Genomic DNA, 20,745 nt, shown 5'->3' with positions numbered 1-20,745 from the left:
ACAGATTTCAGCCCTAAACAATAAAGGACTTGAAGATCATGATATCATGACAAGATTCTGTCCAATATTAGGATAAGGATGGATAACTGTTAAACTGAAAACAACCTGGGGCAATAAAAAAAGAAAATTTTTTTCATTCAATTTACCACTGATACAATATAACCCAGTCAGTCTTGTTTACAGACCAGCCTGTTGGAAAAAACCAACAAGTCAGCTTAAAGGTTGTGTAACTGTCACACTGCTGGCGCCCCCTTCTCTCTTCTCATGGATGACAACACAACCTACTAACTGATGTGTGTTAAGTGAATCAGACAGCTGCATTACTCTGATTTTCTGGACACACATGACATGTTTTTGCATTGCCAGCAAACTGACAGTCATGTTGCACACAGGGAGACACATACACACTAGTACACACAGCACGAGCATACACAGACACATAGAGATACACACACAGAGCATACTCACACAAACATCTGTACATTAGCGAGAAGAAACACAGGCATCCAGGATAAATATGCACACGGTTTATACACAGATCTGTGCAGTCGATGCACACACACACACACACACACACACACACACAAACACACACACACACACACACACACACAGCTAAGAACAAACATGATACTACTCAAAAGAAGGACAAAGCAACAAAACACATAAATCCACAAACAAAAACGCCAGTTATCTGGCATCTGGCTTAGTCACCCATCTCCACAACATCTCGTAATGCTCATAATGTGGGATGAGACTAAACTCAATTAAGTGAGAAGTCCAACTACATTTTTCTGTCTGGTTCTCCCTCCACCTGAATCACGACATAAATGTCATTGCTGTTCCACCGCCAGCGCCGTGACTCACCATTTCTGCAGAAAGAAAACAAACATTAAACTCAGCATTTACCAACGAGCTCTCCTGGTTTTATTGGGCTGAAAAAGATGTGGAGAGCGGAGATCTGTTATGTGGAGATGTGGGAGTTCACTGATACGTTATACATTTGAGTGCTTCAGCTACACTGTAAACTACAAAAGCATTATTTTCCCATCAATATTTCATTGTTATGCAACGCCAACACACATCAGACGAATGAATAGTGTCCACAGAACATGTACAGGCTGGCATCCAGTTTACACATTGAACTGAGGTCGTAGCCAAAGTTTTGGTGTCTGGTCTTTTTTCTGAAGGTGCAGAGCTCTAAGAAATAGTTTGGACAGTAAACTGTGTAGACAGTGCAAATACACTGCTGTTATTTTTGCAATATAACCAAGTGAAAACATGAACATATTCTCCATCTTGTCCCTGTGGTCATTCAGTATATGAAGCTGAAGCTGAAGCTTTTACTTCATGGTTGTGGCATGAATTAGATTTAAAAAAAAAAAAAAAAAAAAAAAAAAATTAGATAAAGTGAGATGATCATTAGGATTCATCGTCTGAGTGCCAAGAATGTTTGTAGCAAATTTTATGGCAATCAATCAAACAGTTACTTGAGATATTTCACAAACTTACAGTGGCACCAGAGGAAAAGTCAGAAGCAGGGGAACTTTTCAGCTTCATCCTTTGGGGACCATGAATGTCTCTACGAAATATCATAACATTTCATCAATAGTTGTTGAGACATTTCAGTCTGGACCAAGTTGGTGGACCGACCGAACAATGTTACCATTCCTATGGAGTCATGTTGCTATGATATCACCACAAAATGAAGCTAGTGTATGTACACTGACTGTCGTTCCAAAAAATAACCATGAAACTGATTTTTTTTTTGTAAGCATTATTGTGTCACTAAACAAGAATCAGACGGATGATGAAACCTGCAGAAGCCTCCCAGGAGCCCGGACAGGTCCTTGAATCCACCTGAGCTTTTAGCATAAGTGTTTTGTAAGGTGTTGTCTGAATGTCACTTGGCCTCAGACGTGAAACCTCTCTGGGATGCTGGCATCAATCTGGAGGTATCACTCGTCCAGACAGCAGGGGAGAGGCTGCTTTATTGCTTCACCTTCATCTGTCATCATCCTCACATCACCTCAGAAGATGCAGTGACCTGGAAATGCTCCGGGGTGCTGCTTAAAATACTCCAACCCCGTTTAATTTAACTTGTGAGTCTCTGCTCATTTTTCTGTCATCTTTTTAGCATTCATTTTTCATTCATGTTACTTTTATTTTTACTCAGTTTCATTTCTGCTTAACTTTGTGCTCTCACTATTATTGCTCTCTCTGATCTTCGGTGCCTTTTCATCTCTCTTCTGTCTTCCATTCCAATTTTCTGCTCTTTCATTTGCTGTAGTTTTTCTGATATATCTGTGAAAAGGTTTGAGCTCCTGGAAGCTCTTTTGGGCAGTCATTCCCTCTGCACCTGAAACATGACTACATTGTTAACGCTTTGATCAGCTGATCGACCTGCACACTCAAAAAATACAAGTGCTACCAAGTGTTCCTCTTTCTTCGTTTATGTTTAGTTTGTCTTTTTTCTCTTTGTTTCCACTTTATTGATGACTGTACTGAAGACTCTCATGAAGTCAGATCCCATGTCAGATGCTATAAATGGCCATTAAATGTGTTTACAACCATTATTAGTAGTACCAGTTTAGTGGCCACAAACATTCCCCCATTCCCACAGTGGATTCAACTCCCCCCCACACATAAGGAAATTAAAGGAAATGATGCTGCATGGTCTGTGCATGAAGCATAATTCTTCTGCTGTTGTCGTACTTGTGCTAAGTGCAAACGTATGTTGATGTTTGTAAGTTCTCTCTTCAGTAGCCGTTGCTGCCTGATCACTGTTCACTTTGCGTGTGTTATAGTCCCATCAAAGGAAGACGTGCAATTCAATTCAGTGAACCAAAGCGTCAGTTTGTTCCGTTATCCAACTTGTACAATAAAAATCGAACAAGGAAGCGTAAACAGAGACAGCTCGTTTTCAAAGTAAAGGAAGCACGTTTTGAACAAACGTGCTGGCTGCAGGGGTCAATTTAAGGAGAGCTAAGCTAAATAAATAAACAAACTGTCTAAATAATGAGCATAATTCATAACTGTTATAGTTTTTTTCCGCTAGCCCACAGCTGATTGGGAATACATTTCCAATGAAGAATATAAATAAATAAATATAGATGGATGGAAATAAAGATGGACGTAGCCTCCGTGACATTATCCGTAGGTTTCTGAAGAGCAGTTTTGAATCTCGCAGTGGGCCATTCCGCCATCTTGCCATCTTACCTGACCCTGCCAGCTAATCTAAAAATGGGCAAAGAGGCCACTCCCTCAATTATGCAGAACTTTAAACCTTAACAAAATTTAAACGAGTTAGTTTGAAGGAGGAAATTAGCTGTAGACACCAAAACCGTTCTTTTTTAAACCCCTCCATTGTTTTCATGTGTAACTGGAAACAGCTGCAGCCTACAGCTGTGCCTTGCCCAGAGAACAGCTCCACTGATTATTCCTGTATGCCCTTCACTCAAGGGAGGCATACCAGTAGTTTCTCAGTGGGTGTTGGGGAGACTTCCCACACCCACTTTCTGTGGTATTGTGTGGAATCCATATTTTTTAATTTTTTTCCAGTAGATCTGAGGATTTGAGTCACAACCTTCCCGTCACAAACTGGCATCTGTACCCCTGAGGCCGCTGTCACTCGCTGTGAAATGACCCTCATATGTTGTTTAGGTTCGTCATCTGACTTGGACCATTGTACATCTGTGTAAATGGCATCAGATTGGTCCCTGCTGATGTGGATCCGATGGAGCCAGATGGCTTTGTGGTTCAGTGAGTGTGGATGCTCCGATGTGCCTTTGTACAGTGTGTTGAGGCAGAGAGCGGCAGGACAAACAGAAGGATGTTGATTCAAAACAAGAAAACAGCTACAATATTGATTGAAGACAGCTGCACGTATGAGTGTGATCAAACTTCACGTGTACTTAGCTTTAATAAATCAATCAATTCACTTTACTTTAAACTTCAAAAGGCCATTATATTCAAAGATTAAATAAGAGAAACATAAAAAGAGACAGAACATATTAACAACTATATATTTTCTATAATCAATCTTTCCAAGTGTTAACATTTAGCTGCAACCATCGCTGTGTCTAAGTGCAGCCTCACACAGCTGTTAACGTCACCGTAGCCTCTTTCAGACATGTATCTCTTTATGTTAATCTAATCTGGGAATTGAGCATGTTATTCTCACGACGGCAATGTTACAAGGCCAGACGCAGTTTCTGTATCACTGTCAACACAACACGAGCCTGAACTGAAGGTGAAACATATAGAGAGGAATGCACATGTTGTACTGTCTTCGAAGATCAGTATTTTCCTCTCACAGTGTGATCAGAGCAGAGAGGTTAAAAAAAAAATAAAAATACGATCGTTGTAATTACAGACCAGCATGCCCGCTCTATACATTTCATGCCAAATGTTGAACCAAGTGATATTCAGCAAAAAACTTTATGCAGCATGTGAGCATATTAAGTATTAAACAATATATAAAACAAAAAGATAAGATATTTAAATTATGAAGCTGCTGTGAAAATGTATCAGTGGAACCACTGTGAGAAGCAGAGACGAGATTAGTAAGGATTCAGTGGTGAAATAAGTTTTAAAAATCCATCAGCGAAAACAAAAAATGTTTTTCTTACATTAACATAAATACATTTTTCTGTAAACGTCCTGTCGAATCTGAATCAATCCATCCATTAGCTATCCCACCTGCCCTCTGAGGGTCACAGGGTCAGGCTGGACCCAATCCCAGCTCACATTGGACAAGAGGTGAGTACACCCAGGACAGGTTGCCAGTTTATCACAGGGCTGACATATAGAGATAATAAATATGGGCTATTTATAGGCACCAATTAAGCTAACCTGCATGTGTTTGGATTGTGGGAGGAAGCCGGAGCACCTGAGGGGGAGCCCACGCAGGCACGAGGAGAACATGTAAACTCCATACACAAAGGTCCCAACAGGTTTGAACCCAGAACCTTCTTGCTGTGAGGCGACGGTGCTAATGTTAAAGTTACCTGTGTCTGAATGACAAAAAGCCATCACTTTAACAGACAGATGAAGCCAGTAATGTTACATACTCCATGCCTGAAAAGGGCTTTTGTCTAATAGATTATCTGAAGAATAATTGGTAATAAAATTGTTTCTTAGACATACTATTAAAACCTGAGTGACTGAAATGTTTGTTTTCCCACCAAGAACCATCAGAGCAAACCTCAGGTCTAATCATTAACCCTAAAGTCAAATCAATCAGACATAGAAACTCTGTGATTTGTAGCCACGTTTGTTTTCCACCTCTCTTTGTTCTTCCACTCAGGCTGTAATGGTGTATGGTATCCTTGGTGACAGATCAGTGCAGTTATGTCAGTGTATTCTCTGAGCCCTGAAGGCCAGTGTCATGGAAAGTGTCCCCAGGCCCAATCAATACACACCCCTATCAGTGATAAACATTGATCCTGGCCCAGAGGATTAGAAAATGGTGTGAATGTGACAGAGAACAAAGGGTTGATGATTCTGTTATTTGTTAATCTACACATCCTTCCATCCATCAGTCTATCCATCGATCGTGCATTAATCCATGCGTGATGAAATCCGATCGATAAAGACAGATGACTGATCAAAAGCTCTGCTCTTCACATTTGACCTTAGCTGAGTTCATTTATGTAACACTCAGTAATATTGTTTTTATTTTCACCCTTCCCCACCTTACTCCCGGTTACATCATGATGTTATTACCTCTATTCTTCGCCGTCAGTCATTTTGAAATAGAAGATGAGCCCTTTTTTTGACAGTGGCTGTCTTATTTAAAAACTCTGATGATTTAGAATCTCTGTGAGTGACGTGAATCCAGTTTCAGTCTCATTTAAACACCCAGTGTTACCTGCAGTCACCGCTCAGGTCAGCTGATAAAACACGCCCGGGTGGGAACGACAATTATTACTCAGCCTACATGTGTGTTTAAAAAAGATGTACCGTACAATGAGTGTGAGATAATAAACATATGAGTGTGTATATCCAAATATGGCAAAGACGAAGAAGTCCACTTAGCCACTAAATTGAAATTAAAATTAATTAAAAAAAACATGAGTGTAGAATTTCTATATGTATGTTGTTTTAATAAACTTAAATAAATACAAATTAAATATATATCGATAACATATGGTTGCAACCGTACAAAAACTCATCATACAGATTCTTTAAATATACATTTTACTGTGGGTATTTCATATGCTATAAATGTAGCTATATCTTCATATGTCCAGATGTGCATATATGATGATAACATATTCATTCTTGATACAAGGACATATTTGTCATATATTACATTTCAGTGTGGAAACTGCCAAAAACACCAGAAGAAGAAGAATTTGTACATGTTAACAGTTAGCGTTGGCTTACAACTATCCATAACCTCACACAAACAAATGTATTTACAGAAGTGTTACCCTCTCACGTCGCTCCCTCACCCACACAGACGGTTCAGTGGTTGAGATGATCAGGGATCAGATAAACACTACAGCAGCTCTGTGTTCCTTGTATTTGATTGTATGTGTAGCAATCCCTGGAGCTGTTTTCTGTGCTTGCTTTAATGAGACAGAGATCACAGGGACAGCGGAGACACACCACGGATGTCTTATGAAAATAACAGAAGAGGACAGAGTGCACGTGCTTCTTGGCATGTGCATTAACACCTTCTCAAAATCTGGCCTGAACGCATGACAAATGCATCTTAGCTATATTTACACTTTTTTGAGAGAAAGGTAGCCCAAGATACATTGGAGTGTAAATTAAGACAGGCCTGGTTTGAGTCTCTGATTTGGGCAGGAGTCACCACAGCAGAGAGTGATAGGCTGAGACACCTGTCAGTCATAGAAACATTACCTCTAACTGCAATGTGGCCTGACCTGACATCAACTCATACACACGACCACCAACGTAACATCGTCCTCAATCACAAAGAGGAGATTTTGTACTGAAAAGACGACAGCTTGGAAAAAAAAAAGGCTTGATTTGAGTAATTCTGGTTGGAGTGGGTTTTGGCACAGCATGAAGATGGGCTGATTCTGATTCTCTCTTACACAGACCTCACTGTAAGAGTACGGAGAGGAGGAATGATTAATGCAGATGAAAGTGCTCATTATGTACATGCAGGTGGGTGCGTTGTATGGAGCCAAGTCAAAATTAAAGTTTCCAACCTCATCGCAGACAGGGCTCATTAGGAAGTATAGACACTGGCTGAAACTGATTGTGAAAGTTCATCCTAAAATCTGAATGAAAATCATGTTTTAAACACTTTTTTATATTTAATTATTGAATTATTCAGTTTTTAATCACTTTGACGGACTCTGGTGCACAATGAGCATCATATTTGCATTCAACTCATTTTCTCTTCACTTCCAGATCATAAGAGGAGACATGTTTAGGCTGTGGTGAACTGTAATCAGGTTTTTTTACTCCAGGTGAAAATCAATTAAAACTCAATCAGGTGCTATTCAAAATCTTGTTTTTTTTTTGTTTTTTTTTTACACTGAAAATCTGTGAAAACTGAAAATAATTATCTTTAGACTAAATTTGGGAACATGGTGAACTCCAATATGAAATTTCATCACAACAGATAATAGAACCTGATAATAGAACAAAACATTATCTGACAGCTTGTTCCATTAATAAACACATGAATCAGAACAGATTGTATAAACTACTTCTTTGTCAGTGCATTCTTATTTTTCAACTCTGATGCCCACTAAGATTTAAATAGTGTAGGCTGTGTGTGCTACAACTGTAAAGTCTCTATAAGGAGTTTATTTTTCTTCTGCATGTTGAGGGTATTAGATACAGTGTTTGTGCACATCCAGTTTATTTTCATAAAGCTTTTTCTGCATTCTACCAGAAAGGTTTTTTATGTTTTCATAGAGCAACACACACCAAAAAACACTGACCAATGACTTCACTGGCTCAATTGTTTTGATCATCTGCATTTTATTTATCTGTGAAAGCACTTTTTTTTTTTGTTGCATAAAATGAATTCCTCACTGTAGTATTTATTTGGCAAAGTAAGAATTTGATTATAAAAGCAACATAAAACATTGTCACATGCCACATTAAAGCACATCTTTTAAACAGTGACCTTCAGTGGCACCTTACACACTTTGAGAGTAATCTGCTGTTGCCATAAAAGTGAAAGGATGACATGTGGGTTGTCAGCCGTGTTGGAGGGCTGAAGGGACGAGATGGGAACATTACATTGAAGTCAAGGAAGGTCACTGTGTGATGCTCTCTCTCCTCTCACACTATCTGGACTGTCTACGTCGTTCTACCAGGCCCTTCCAACTTCTTCTGCCGGACCGGACCCCGGTGCACCTCCTCAGCGCCTGTTCGAAAAGCCCTCGGTGAGAGGCGGTACCGCTGACGCTACGACCGAGTCCTGAAGGATAGTGAAAACCATCTGGGATTAGCCTCCAGCCAGTGAAAAAAGATGATTGCTTTCATCAGGGGTGTGGAGAAGCAAACCGCAGCTGCCAGGGATCCCCTCCTCGGGCCTGCTAGCAACGACGCAAGACTGGGAGCTGAAAGACGACCTCAGGAAGCAACTAGAGGTGCCCAGAAACTGCTGCCACACCAGCACTAAGTGCTGATTGCAGAAGTCTGCCAGCAGATGATTCTCTTTGAACTCACGCTTCCCTGGAAGAGGGAAAAGTTGGCTGAGCTGGTGGAGCACCCCGGCTGGGTCACCTGGGTACGGGGCGTCTGATGTTTAAAGACCTAAAACACTGGATGACCCCAGGAAACATTAGGTGAAGTGTCAGTCTGGGCCATGAGGGCACATAATCGGGGAATATCCATAGTTTACAATCTATTAAGAATACTGTAGTTCATTTCAGCAATGAACACAGAAGTGTATGCAGAAGTCTAACTGATTCTTTGGTTGGAGTTGTATATATAGCCAGGTGGTAAATTTACTTTCCACTTAATTTTCCACTTGAATACTTTTAATGTCAAAGTAAAGTTTTTATTTTGTGTTTTTGGTTAATAGCCAAGGCCAGCTGCAGTATTTTGTTTTCATTGCCCTTTCTTTTAAATAATTTTTTGTAAAGCGCTATAGCAAACTGTGAAAGCAGATTTACAGCATTTCTAATGTTGTCTCCACTCCATTCATATACGTAATAATGTATACATTAAGTAAATATTATACAGGTATAGTGTAGGCATAGAAAAATATTAACTTTATAAAAGTTTCCAAAATAGTTTCCAAAAAATTTCTGAAGAGAAGAGTTGACAATGAAAGATGAAAGAACAAGAAGAGGCAGTGAGTCCTTTAACATTTCTCATTCCAAATTACACACATGTAAAATGTTAACTCAAGTGCTTTGAATGCCTGCAGTTGTCCTTTCAATACACTGATACCCACAGACTTATCTACTGATTGTTCAGGATTTATTATTCCATTCACACTGACCGTCTCTGCCCCCAGAATTCAACTGTGTAACTCCGAGAATCTAATGAGCCTTCACCAGATTCAAGCTCCAGAGAACTAAACACCTTATTAATTAAGATGAAAAAAGGAGGAATCTGCATGTTAATCTTTGGATACTCTAACCCATGATTTACCATTGCTGCTCTGTGAGCAATGGAAATGTCGGCTGTGTGGTCTGATTGCCAAGCAAGATGTTTAAATCTCTAATCATGACTAAGGCAATAGCTGTTAAATTAAGCCGATGGACTAATTTCACCCATGGTGAGTCCGTTCTGAGCTGGAGGAAGATATTAAAGTCAGATTCAATTAAAAAAACAAAACTTGGATGGAAGTGTCTGGAAAATTTCGTTGCAGGCAACAGGATTATTTATTTCCTGTAAATCAGACAGTAGGAGAGTTTTGTGTGTGTGTGTCTTTTGCAAATTTTCGAGGCTAAAAAAGTAGTGTGTGTAATGTAGTCATACGTTTAACACATATAGAGTCCTATCGATAAAATTAATCTGCAATAAAATTAACACAGTTTAAATGGAGATGATTCATTATCCTGTTGTTATTGTCCAATGAAAAAAATTATACATAAACAATTCTAAGAACGTTTCTACTTTCAGATCAGTTCAATGATTAAATGCCTGAGAAAATCCTCTAATACTCCATTCAGACAGACAGACAGGGTGACATGGGTGACGCCTGCGCCGGGTGAACATGTTCTGATGTGATGCATCTCAAATGTGTGGACTCTACTCTCTGCTCATTGACCTATCACATACGTGGCGCGGCACTACAGACTGGAGTCTCCTGTAACAGTGAGGGGAAGTGTGACAGCTGTTTCACAGGAAGACGTGCGCTGAACAGACCTGTAGTCATGCACATGTCTGTTGTCTGAGAGGAGAATAAGACTCTTTAGATACTGTCAAATATTCACTCCGACACTGACACAGTATCACAGCCGCTGCCGGGCTGCTCCTCAAAACAGATCGAGATTATAGTATCTCGTGTTGATTCTCAATACAGCCAACACTTAAAATACAGGCTCAGATTTTCTCAAGTCTTTAAACAATATTCACGTGTCAAAAATGATGGATCATAGTAATCATCCCTCTTGTCCATACTGGCTGCTCTGACAACAACCCTGTGTGAAAACCCCCATCTCTGTCATTCATATGACTGGGACCTTTGGGTTGGCATGGTGGGGGTACAGAGACAACAACAACAACAACAACAACAACAACAAAAACAACCTGAACCTCGTTCAACTATTGCTGTAACGAAATGCAACACCATCCTGCGAGGCGCTGCGTCGGTCAATCAAAAAAGTGCAGCTATTTTGAATCTTAGATTGCCATGTTTCTACTGTTTACCTCAAGATCGTCACAACAAAAGATAAAATGACTGTAATGACGCGCCACAATTTTAAAATCAATTCTATCATGATATAATAAACTACTTTGAAGTGTCTGCTAAGCCTTTGAAGCCAGAGATCTTCATTATAAAGCTTTGAAGGAACGCCGATGAGTCCTTCTTTGTCCGAGGCAGTTGCAGAAATATGCGTTACAGACTTCCTCCGGCTGAGATGGCTGAACTTCTTGACCTGCTGCACACATGAGCGGGATAGAATAATTTCATCAAACAGCTCTGTTCGTCTTTCCAAATGTTAATGGACCTGATAGATCAAATTCTGATAATATAAAGAGTCATTTTGTGGTGTTTGTGTGGGTGCAGTGCTGTTCTTGTGGGGCCAAGCATGGTCACAGAACCTGGTAAATCTTTCAGACTTTCATTATGTCCCAGTTGTGTAGGTAGTTGGCAACATTTTATGGCAGCATTGATCGAACCAAAGCAATGGACACAATTTGGCATTTACTACATACTGTACGGCTTTGATGCAAAAACAAAATTTCTCCTTTCATTTCCAGTTTCTTCTTCCTCTCCCTTTCTTTCCATGTTATCCTCCTCTCTCTTCATCTTTCTTCTCCTCCTCTGCTCCCTCTTTGTGTGCACTGAGCGCTCCGATCATCTGTAGAGCTTCGATAACATTCCTTCGTTTCTTGGCCTGGATGAAGTGATTTGAACCCCTGTGACCTCTAAACACACACACACACACACACACACACGCAGCAGAAGAAGATGCCAGGCTTCTGCTGCAGTGAGATAGTCCTCAGTGTTTAACTGTCAGCCTCTGATGGATGACAGCTCACATGTAAATTGGAGCATTGCACCAGAAAAGGTCAAATGCCAAGGCGTCATTGTAAACAGTGGCTAAATTGTCAGTTACTTACATCCTGACGTAACAAAGCTTTTGTGTGCGTGGTGTTATCGTCTGACTAATCACATGTGCTTTGGTTTCCAGTTTCAACCAGCTAGTGTGTGGGTTAACTGGTGCTTGAGAAGAAAAACTGGACCAGTGAATTTATTAATATCTGGGAAGTGAATATTTATGCCTTTATTTCACTTTGGGCTCAAGATTCTGTATTATCATTCAACTACAACTCAGTCCTTACTTTTGGCTTGGGTTTGAATCCAGCCTGTTTCATGTCATCCCGTCTCTTTCCCCCAACAGCCTCTCTCTCTCACTTTCCCTATTGAAATAAAGGCAAAAATGCCCAAAAAATAACTTATATAATGAAATCAATTGGTTCAAGATTTTTCAAAACATCAAAACCCTTGAAAGGAAATTAGAAACTGTTTAAGTGAGGCAGGTATAGTAGCATATTAGATAAATGCTCATTTTCAAACAGTCCTGGTTATTGAGTGAAGGGTGTTAAGAAAAAGTTCAGTTTAAGCAGGTACAACCTTTAAAGAAACAACTACAGAGAAAGAACAAGAGCGCTGAAATCATTTGACATCAGGCGAAACACAGAGCATGAGTCCAAAAGCAGATCACAGAATCTCAGACACTGAAGCCACGAGGGATTCTCTCACTTTCTTCTCAAATGTTTGAACCTTAAGTGTACGACTGACTGATGAGGCTGCAGCCTCTGACTGAGGAAGAGAAGAGACGGCGGCTTTGTGAAATCTGCTTCTTGCGTCTCGCCCTCTGTCTTATTAACCTGTGGCTTTCTGCGCCTTCTCCACAAAGAACGACTCATCTTGACTCCCAGAAGATGGGATAAACCCTCTAATCTTCCAGCTTCCTCCCTCCACCTCTCACACCTCTCTGTCTCACATTTATTAAGATTTGTGCAATTTAAACAGCCCATGCAGATCCAATTCAAAGTCTAGTGAGTGCAGTCATAGTGACGGGACCTTATATAGGCCTAAACAACAACCACTCAACCACACAAAATATTCAGTCCTCTTCGTTTTTTTACTTTGTGTATTGTAGCAAGTTAGTTGTGTTCACAATTTTGTTGTGCTCTACACTTAAACTGTTTTTCTCATAAGCACCACTGGCAGCAATACAGATCTGCTTCCATCGGCTATTCAAATCTGAATTTGGACATTTTCTGCCTTTGTTCCTCACAGATTTTCTGATCCTCTGTCACGAAGTCTCTCTCTCTCTCTCTCTCTCTCTCTGGTTCTGGGATTTGGTCTGAAGCCACTCCAGCTTTATCTTGGCTTCATATTGTCATTTTAATCTTCATCCCAGTCTTAGATCGCGTGTGATTCAGAGCAGGTTTTTCCTCACAAACCTCTCCGGTGCCTTTGTTCCTGCTGCATGTGGCATCACCACAGTGTGACGCAGCTTCACCCTGCTTCTCCATATGGACAGTGTCAGGTGCCAGGTGATGAGAGGTACGTGACATCCCTCACACAGAGCGCCTGGCATTCAGCTTTTTATTCATCCTCTCAGTCCTTTTAGTGTCATCTGGCTTCCTCTTGTCTTTTAGTTATTAGTAGTTTCTGTTACGATGTTTCTACAAAGGCCTGAGTGATGGGACTGTTTATCTCTTGTGCATGTAACTGGAAAGGGGCATGTGAATAAAACTGATTAAGAAAACTGTTGTTTTAGGATTGTATCCAAAGACATGTTTCATTTACACCACCAATAATCGAGGGCTAATGTAGTTGCAACAGTATACTGATATTGTGTAATAATGTGTGTCACAACCAAGCCCAGAGATTAAAATATTAGGTTGTAAAAGTGAGCAGCCAACAGACAATAGATAATACCTGAGACCATCACATACAGACAAAAATAATAAATAGATAAATAAAGAAATGGACAACATAATATGCAGCTCAAACATCCCAGATGGAGATGCAACAACTTCCAAAATTGAAGGCTTCACGCTCTTCAGCCAGCCATGGTTTACGCTAAGCTAGCATGTAGCTAGTTTTCAAACACCGTGAATGTGCTAACAAAGTCTGTCAGGCATGTGTAGCTTACTGTAAAGTTTCCAGTTCCATACTGACTTATTTTTTGGTTTGAAACACAAAGTTTAGGACTTGGTCTTTGGGGCGTCATAGCCATGATGTGAGACTTAATTGTGACTGTCTCTCCCTTCTCTCAGACATTATTAACAGGTGTTATCTCTCCCAGAAACAATGATGGACCTAATTAAACTCTAAAGCAAAGTTAAGGCAGAGATAAAGAGGAAACCCAGCAGAGAGGAGATAAAGTTGTGCCACTTGGAGAGAGTTGTGTATTGAAGTAATACATTGCACTGTGGTTGCAAGTTATCACCCAGCCACCCCACTGGGTGTGATAAATACCCATAAACCCCTTCTGTCAATCTCTTGGAGAGGAATGGGAAGCATGAAGAACTTAACTGTCTCTTTGTGAGGATTTGGACAAATAAGGACATTGTTGCGGGGCACTGGGAAGTTGGTAAACTTGACAAAAAAAAATGCACTGGAATTTGATATTAAGAAAAGACAAGAGCAACTGAGAGGAAGAGGAGAAAGGAGGATTGATCATATTAGGAGATGAAAAGAGAATGATAGATACAAGAAGGTGGACAGAGGGGAGGAAAGGAACAAGTTGGACAAGTGAAGACAGATGCCATCAGTCAGTCAGGTCAAACAGTTTATGACAGTGAAACCTACAAAGCTAACGTTTATAGACTTCTTTATGTTGAGGAGTAAATGTCAGCCAGCTGTCTCATGGAGCTGTCAGAGGAATGGCATCTGTCTTTTTTCATTTCTGTCTCTGTCTCTTCTAAAAGGCATCAAACTCTACCAGTGTTGACGCTGGTCAAATACATGTATGTATGTCTAGTCACCAACCCTGTCTCCTAAGTTTTATATACTACTGATGTTTTTAATCCATCAAGAAGTTATATATATTTGGTAAACAGATCCTTATAGATAGAGGGAAGATAATAGTGTGGTGCCAATGAACAAGCAGGTGTGGTAGAAAAGTCCTAAAAACAACTGTTAAGTCATAGACACTAATTCCAAAATGATTTGTTTATATGTTCCAAAGGCTAATTTATAGGAATAATTCTGCCAACAGCAGATTCTTCTGTAGCTAAATGTGGGACAGAAAGAATCTTCTCAGCCAAGTAAATATCTATATATGCTCGTCATTTAATTGTATAAATCTTTCAAACAGGCTTCTGATTTCCTAAAAATGTCCTCATTGGTGATTATGTTGAACCATGTGATCAGAGCTGATACTGACGCACAGACCAGTGGCAGTATAACAAGACCCGGTTAGATGGACTTTAATGTGGACCTGGTCTGACTCTGGTCCTGGGTTTGGGACGGGTTTTCAAGTTTGACCAAGAAATGGAAAGCGAGGAAACCAGATCTGAGGATTTCATCAGACTACAATCACTTTGCATTCATACGTTTACTGAAACTCTCCATTGAAGCACATGCTGCATCATCAATTTCATTAACATATTATGTATTTGATTCAACGAGTTCATCCATCTAACGTAAGTACTTCCTTACTAACTGTTTCTACCTATTTACTTATATTTCCTGTGTATGTGTGCTCATTCTCTGCCTCATTATTACAAGCAGATATGGATCTGATAACTTGATCCCACCACTACTTCTCAATACATGTACACACAAATAAAACCCCCAACCATCTTAAGAGAAAGAAAAGTGATGCTACTTAAATATCAAGACAAGAAGCTCACCAGTTTACCTGCCACCTCTTCCTCCTCCTCGCCTTCAAATAATAAAATTTACCTGTCAAAACATTTACCTCGTGGAAGACTCCGACCATGTGGAGTCTTCTATTTTAGTCAGACAGACGACATGTTTCCAGCTAGGTGTGTCTATCACATATTCAGATTTCAAATGACTCCCCCGGCACAGACGCCCTCTACCCCTCTCCTCCTCTTTTGAGTAGGACAAACCTCAGCAGGGAGAGGAAGGGGTAATGAGGTGTAACAGGGTTCATTTTGTGAAACAAGTGAGCAGCATGAAACTCTTCATGATGTTTTCAGATGACAAGCAGCAAAGAAATTGCTAGAAGATTGACATGACCTGTTGTTATCATTAGTCTGCAGGACTGCCTCGCAGGAAATATGAGCATCCTTTGATTTATCCACTGAGGACAAATCCTTCAAGCTTTTGATGCTTATTGAACTTTAACCAAGAACAGCTGAACATCCTCACTATCCTCACTGTTCTCATCCCTCAGAGTGTTACTCCGTTTGAAGTCACACTCGCTCACAGTGCAGGGCTCCCCATGTTAATGGTTATTTTACAGTAGTAACACGGTGTCATTACTAGAAATCGACCCAGTGAAGCAACAAAAACAAGCTGTCAGGCCATCAGACAAAATCACAGTTTGAATCACTAGCGTAGAAGTGACAGGAGATATACTAGTTTATATTATATTTGTAGCGTTGCTGCAATGTTCTGTTATCTTTACTCTGTTAATTACAACTGATAGAACTGACAACTGGAGCAATGAAATTGACTGATGTTTTTTGATGCAACTGATGCATCCGTAGGGTTATAAGTCAAATCAAATATATTTATTCAGAACCAAAGTGGTGATTCATTCATTTCATTTTAAGCCACATTATGTGATAAACAATTTTAATTATTAATAAAACAGTGTCTTTCAAGAGGCAATAATTGTGGTAAGCAGGTAATTGCAGCTATAATTATAACTGCGATAGTGGTGTAAAATGTCCTAAATAGAAGCTCTGGATGGGATTAAAGTCACTGAGATCATTGCCAGAAAATCTAAAACCATCCCACGTCTCCATAAGAGTTTTACATTCATTCAGTTGAAATATTTCATTAGCTTTAGGCACCGGAAGGCCATGAGGATAGAGTCTCTCAACAGACTGTCAATATATTGTAACAAATGTGCTTTGGCCATGTGCCTCTTGAGAAGAGCTAACTGTGTAATTAACCTGATAATGAATAAATTAACACGGTTCTGGTCGCAATCGATTGGTATTATGGAAAACCATAGAAAAATCAAGTCTAGTTTTGACCCTAATTATACTTTAATCACAGCGAAGAATGCTTTAAGTGGCACAACTGATTTGTGTCTTTGACCCACCACATTGCTCGGTTGATTGGAAACAGTCTTTGCTGTCAGGGCAGTTTGTAACAAGTGCTGTATATCATTCAGCTGCAGTTAGTCAGTGGATCTTCTCTGACAGTGTACATTATGGGTCTAAATGAGACATTTTTGGCTAAAATGGTGTGAGTGAGATAACTGCTAATTCAGTTTTTAAATCTAAATTTCTCATCAATTTCTCTCTTTATATGTTTCTCCACTCTGTCTGACAGTGCGACTTACGCAGTATGTTGGTCATTAGTTTGTTCAAACTCATTGAGGATATGGACTGTTGGGGTGGGTGGGGGGTTTGGACAATGTTTGGAGGAACAACGTGGGTTTATAGCAGAGTGGAAGAAATAAATGAAAAGGCTTATCTGTCATTGACTTTGGAGTTGAAATAATCTGACAACTAATATTTTATGTACATGTTTAATAGGTCCTCATATTCACTGTAAGGGCATCAGACAGTGTAATATAATACAGTAGACTGTATGTAGAGGTATAGAAGAGCACATTCACTTTCTGTTTGCCTTCAGGCAGAATGGCACATCTGCAAACAGCTGCACTGATGTGTGTCAGTTCTGAGCTGCAGCTTTTGGAGGTGACTTGCTGTAGGTGAAAGTGTTGTTCATGTGAAATAATCACCTGTCAGAGTTGATGCTGTGGCCTGTCTGTTGTTTTCGGCTGTGTGAAAAGAGATTGACAGGTAATGCTGGATTAAGCATTTGTGCACACCTGTGAAGTGATACGAAAGGTAATCACCACTTCAGTGTCATGAAGATAAAAAAAAAAACTCATCTGATGTGTCTGAATGTTTTTGTTTCATTCAATGTTTGTTTCTCATTTTTTCTGACTCTCACTCCACTCATTTGTCCTTTATTCCCAATTTCAACTAATGTTTTATAAAAAGCAAAAATACATTTATGATTTTAATTGTTTTAAATCTAAAACTAATGACTTATCAAATACAGATTAAAGTCCGAACTGGCAGGGCAGATGTCTAATATACAGGCAGTCTTCTTTGTTTATTCGGTTTATTTCGAAGGCTTTCCTGTTTAGCTTGTGGGTCGCAGCATACAAAAAAATAAAAAATGTAAATTGCTTGAGATAAATCAAGGAAATGCCTTTGAGCCTGCCTGACTACAGCCAAAGTCTTTGTGCAGCAAGTTTCAGTGTTGGTGTATGATCAATGAGACTGTGACGTTGTAAACTTGAGTTTGTGCTTTATGAGGGAAGAGGAATGAGGAAACAGGGAGGACTTGTTGAAATGAATCACTAAACTGCAGCGTTTGTCCAGGCTCTGTATGACAGCATGATGACAAGTTCCTCCCAAAACTGTTTCAAATTACTGTTGCAAAATAAATCACTTTCACAATGCGACAACAATATGCTGAAGGTTTGATTGGGAAACATAATCGCTCGGTGGATAACATGCAGGGACAATCTTTTGAGGCAGTGAAGTGATACATTTATTAACGTCAGCCGATCCACAAGGAGGCGGTTGGGATGGATGGCAGATATACGAAGCTCACGACTGTCACACCAGAGACCGGGGTTCACTTCCGACGACACAAACACTGTTGAAATTATGTTTTGTTTGGAGAGAAGCTAAAGCTAAAGTTGTGTTAAAGGTTCCTCTGCAGCAAAAGAATATTCGATGAGGCAGGAGAACAAACTTCAATAAATCTTCTGAAAGATTCTTTTACAAATCTTTCGGTTTGATTTACACGAACAAATGCTCCTTAAAACCAGAGATAAACCTAAGTAAGAGATAAATATAGTGAACGGATGGAGCCATGGAGGAAAACCCTGCCTTTTGCACTTTGCCTCCATCTGGTTGGAAATAAATCTTCTGGGATCTAAAAGACATTGAAACCTGATTTTGGCGAGCAGCTCCTCTTGTGGTTGGAGCCAGATTTTAGCAGCAGTTGAAGTGCGCAGTAAAAAAGTGGCAGATTTACAGCGGCAGTGTGCCAGTTAGTGCTGTGTGACTGACTGCAACATTTGTCTTCATGGATCTGTGCACTAAACATAATCCCTGCATAATTAAGTCTTTATTAAATCATACATCTCTCTGCACAGCCACATACCTGGCTACACCACAAAGAAAAACTACACTTTAAAACTCTGACAGCAGTAAAGCAGGAAAACAACACTTAGCCTCACTACGGTTTTTCATTATTTATCCAAATTAGTGTGTTCACACATTTTACTATTGAAGCCATCTGGGTAAAGCACCCTAATTTACACAACAATTATTTTTTCCATCTGTGTTAAATTGTCCAACACCTCAACCAACCTGTAAATCCACAATCTGTCACTGTCACTTTTTTCTTTTATGTGTTGCTATGTAACCTAAAACACCTAAAAGCTCTACAACATAAATCTGCAATCTGAAAGTTGACAATAAAAAAGGTTTGATGTGCTGTTTTGAAAAAGGCACCAATTATTCCTTTACTTCCTTTGGCTGAGATGAAATGTTCAAAAGAGCATTACCTGTCACAACATGAAGCTTTTAAAAAGGGGCATTACAGGGACTGAAAGGCAAAACATGCTTCACTGTGTTTTTAATTTCTGCTTTTTATTACAGTTGATGTGTTTCTCTGCTGGAAAATGGTAGAATTACCCTTTCAGCCAAAGAGTGAGTTGCTGCCTCAAGGGAGGGAGTGTGAGTCTCAGATTCATGTCCATGAGTGAAGGTAAAGGGTGGCTGTGAGACAGGCAGGTGGATTGATGCGGCAGTGGTGGTGATGCGAGCGGTGTACTGGACTAAAGGTCTACAATCCATCTATCTCATACAAGTGCGAATACAAGTACATACACATACAAGTGACCACACTGTGACCACAAAATAGTATGTCGGAAAACTCACCATTATGTGGAAGACCCACTGAATGTAATGTGATTCAAAGGGAAGTTTGGTCCTCCTCTTTTCTGGGGCGCATGAGTGAACTACCTTTCAGAGCATCATGGGATAGCAGGCAACAAGAAACTGAAAAGTTTAAAACCTGTAATCTCTTTTAGCTCTGGTTTTGGTCTCCACCAACTCCTGAGGGAAATATCTGGCTGCTAAAGCCTCCTCTATGTTCATGTGTCTAACTGTGTCTGCCAGCTGTCTGCTGTTTGCAGGTAGAGGACAGTGGGTTTTAAGAGACTTTCTGCTGCTTTATGAGAGCACTGACTATCAACCAGGACAATAAAGTTGTGGGCCGGACAGATAAACACTGAGCTTAAACTCAGTACGAAGCTACGAAAGAGGAGCTGCTGCAAATTCAGGCGGTAATTCTCTGTAGGTGAAGTCATTTGAAGTCATTTGATATGATTGTTGTCATTGCTGTTATCAAAATATCCACTTTAACTTTGTGCGAATACGAGTTAAAAGTGCTGTAAGACCCACAGTAAAACTGACCAAAAACAACTGATGCAGGAAATTTAGTCTCAGTTTAGTTGCAGATCCTGAAATCCCTCCTTTGTAAGTGCTACTTAACACATTGTGTAAATTGTACAGAAAAGGAAGAGAGAGAGGTGGTTGCTTATTTACTTAAACTTTACTTCTCACTTGCTTGAAACACCTACAGTGTGTGTTCATAGTTAGGGACAGGCTGATGAACAGAACCGCTGCTCCTTCATATACAGTTGAGATGGTTTGGGCAGGATGCATCGAGGATGTCTCCATATGGACGTATTCCCATCACGTCCAACTGGAATGAGACCTGGACCCAGACTCCGAACATGCTGGAGGGATTATGAATTTCATCTGACCTGGTAAAGTCTTGGGATGACTCATGAAGACCTTGAGGACATAGACAGGGAGAAAGATGTCTGCTCAGTCTGCAAACCGCCACAAACCTGTGCC

This window comes from Seriola aureovittata, chromosome 8, assembly GCF_021018895.1.
Source record: "Seriola aureovittata isolate HTS-2021-v1 ecotype China chromosome 8, ASM2101889v1, whole genome shotgun sequence".
Classification (NCBI taxonomy): domain Eukaryota; kingdom Metazoa; phylum Chordata; class Actinopteri; order Carangiformes; family Carangidae; genus Seriola; species Seriola aureovittata.
Note: the sequence above shows the minus strand (reverse complement) of the source record.